The sequence below is a fragment of the Hippoglossus stenolepis genome, chromosome 2 (genome assembly GCF_022539355.2).
Source record: "Hippoglossus stenolepis isolate QCI-W04-F060 chromosome 2, HSTE1.2, whole genome shotgun sequence".
Taxonomy (NCBI): Eukaryota; Metazoa; Chordata; class Actinopteri; order Pleuronectiformes; family Pleuronectidae; genus Hippoglossus; species Hippoglossus stenolepis.
The window spans coordinates 29,615,486-29,618,297 of record NC_061484.1 but is presented as its reverse complement, the minus strand read 5'-3'; the positions used below and the strand labels follow the sequence as shown (position 1 = coordinate 29,618,297).

The 2,812-nt window shown below is 45.1% G+C and overlaps 1 long non-coding RNA gene across 1 annotated transcript; it reads right to left on the bottom strand.

The window, feature by feature from the left end:
• Nucleotides 1–503: 503 nt before the first annotated feature.
• On the bottom strand, nt 504–1,663 carry LOC124852633. Its single transcript, XR_007033037.1, has 3 exons — nt 1,231–1,663; nt 1,011–1,130; nt 504–564 (listed from the first exon to the last, which is right to left on the bottom strand). It is a non-coding gene; the product is annotated as an uncharacterized LOC124852633 (long non-coding RNA).
• Between the last annotated feature and the right edge of the window lie 1,149 nt (nt 1,664–2,812).

Sequence of the window (2,812 nt, the reverse complement as noted above, 5' to 3'; positions counted from 1 at the left end):
GATGTAGAGCTCAGTGTAGATCCTGTTGAGGAGGGTTCTACTTCCTGTTTCATCAGCTCCTTCAGCCACATGTTCACATCTCCTCCTCACACTGAGCTTATGTTCATCTAAAACCTCCTGCAGACCACGATCTGCTGAAAGACAAGAAACAATGTCAGAGACAGAGAATCTGAGAATCTACTGATTGTTTTCATCAGATACAGAAAACTACAGAAAATAAAAGCTTTTTAACTTTGTGCTTTTATAACGATGTTAAATGTTGATGCTGTATGAAGGAACAAAATAAAACCACATGTGCTGTTGTCAGAAGTGAAGACATCAGCAGACACATGTACAGTGCTGCTCTGACCGGCTGTCTGAGCTCCAGCTCCTGTTCTGGATCTTTGTCCACACTGGGGACAGGAGGAGTCTCCTGAAGAGCCAGACTGGTCCCAGTATGAGGTGATGCACTGTCTGCAGAACCAGTGTCCACAGCTGGTGGAGACTGGATCCTTCAGGACGTCCTGACACGAAGCACAGCAGGACGACTGCTCCTCCTCAGAAACATGACTCCTCTTCCTCTCTCTGTGAAGACATTTCCTGATAACTCACATGTCCCAGTCACAGGTTGTCATTACTTCTGTCAAGGAGGTTTTGTTTTCACCCAGTATGTTTGTGTGTTGGTTGGTTCGTTAGTGGGATTATAAAAAACGACAGATTACCAGTAAACTTGGTGGAAGGTTGTGGTCTGTGAACCAGATCGGGGGGGGGTCCTCTTTCACAGACATGTTCAGAGGACTGATGTTTACCAGTGTGTGGAATTTGGTGCAGATCCAAATCAAAATGAGTCTCTAGTGAATCTCAAAGTGGTTTCATAAGGAGCGTGTTGGTTCTTGGTGGAGGTCTGAGCTCTTTGAGTGATTCTGAGAGATTAGTCACCAACTTCAATGAAGCTGTGTCCTAATGCAGGGGCCACACTAGAGGAAACTAAATCCTCTTCAGAGCAGGTCACAGTAGAAACAGTCTCTTACTCTGTGTGTGAGGGTCCAGGTTCATTACTGAAGAGTGGAGGATGTCCCATGGACCAGTCACTCTTCAGAGACACACAGCTGGACCCTGGAGACTCTGCTCTCAGTCTGTGGTCCTGACCTCTGCAAACACAAACATGTTTTTATTCAGAACACATCATTCACTGGTTCATTCTCTGAGGATTCAGTTTGGAGGTTCACATGTTTGGAGCAGGTCTCTTACTTTGTGTGTGAGGGTCCAACTTGCTTTGAATTGTCCGCGCCCATGTTACACCGGGCCGGCTGCGGCTCAGTTGTGGTTCAGGCCACGCTGCTCTTCTAGATGTTCAAGGTCTGGTCTATTTCCTTCTCGTCCTGCGCTCAGTTTACAGCAGAACACAGTGAAATGATCTTTCTGTACTTACAAGTACAATAATAAAGTTCCTTTCATGTAATATTGGTTTATGTCATTTGTAAATCCACCAATAAACCTGCATAGCCATAAACAAACGTTGAATAAAAATGTATTTTTGCAGCTTGAGCATTTCCTGATCTACACTCAGACCAATCAACTCCATTAAAGTTAATTAATACAAGCTTCTAAAAGTTCATGTGTCCTTCAACCCCCTGCCACTAAGAGAAGGAAACTCAACATCTCGTATCATGTTCACGTCATAAAGGCTGGAAATGAATTATTTATGTGTGTGTGTGTGTGTGTGTGTGTGTGTGTGTGTGTGTGTGTGTGTGTGTGTGTGTGTGTGTGTGTGTGTGTGTGTGTGTGTGTGTGTGTGTGTGTGTGTGGCTCTGCAGGTCGATGTTCCTCACACCTCAGCCAGTGAGTCCAGAGCTTTACTGGGATCCACAGTGAAGACTCTCCACTGGTTGGTGACCACTGCTGTAACGTATGATTGTGAAAACACGTTCTGTTATTAAACACTTGATGAACAGATGTGATGAAGATAAAAAGTGAAACTGTGAGTTAACTCTGTGAATTAGTCCTTTGAAGGCTCTTTGTTCCAGACCTGCTGTTCACATCTGTCTCTGGGGATCCAGTGAAAAACACAGTCACTGACTGTAAAATAATATGAATGAATAATATAAATGTTGCTGAACACTCACCAGCCTCAGACTTCACGTCTCCTCCGTCTGCTCCTTGTTGTTAGAACAAGTCTGAACACTTTCACTTCCACTGGCTGCTCCATCCGCTCTGCAGTTACTGGAAATCACGTGACTGTGTGTGTGTGTGTGTGTGTGTGTGTGTGTGTGTGTGTGTGTGTGTGTGTGTGTGTGTGTGTGTGTGTGTGTGTGTGTGTGTGGTGTGTGTGTTGACGTAGAAACAAACACTGGAGGATGAAAGACCCCGTCACCTACAACGTGTAAAACTGGTAAACATAAAAACCTTTAGTTCCTCGGTGCCGATAGAAGTACTTTCATTTCCTGATTTGAATCCGGAGTGAACACAGAACAGGAAGGCACTTGTTAGCTGAAGCTTTGTGTTGTGATTGGACAACGGAGCGATTCGCCACAAGGCCTCCTGGTTTCTCTGCATTCCTCAAGCCCGGTGGAATATCCCAGCATTCCTTTTCCCTTCACTGTGCTCACAGGATGTCTGATCTTCATCTCATTCTCACTACTTCACATTATACTCCTCTTTTTCATTCCTGGCATCAGTCGAGGAGAATGATGTGTTACTGGTACAGTGTCGGCTGGAACTGGAAATAATTCCACCAGCCACAGCTCACGACTGTTTCTGTTCCAGGTCGAACTGTGACCCACTGGTCAAGCTGCTTTACTTCTGTGTACAGTGTATTACTGTGACGCGTGGA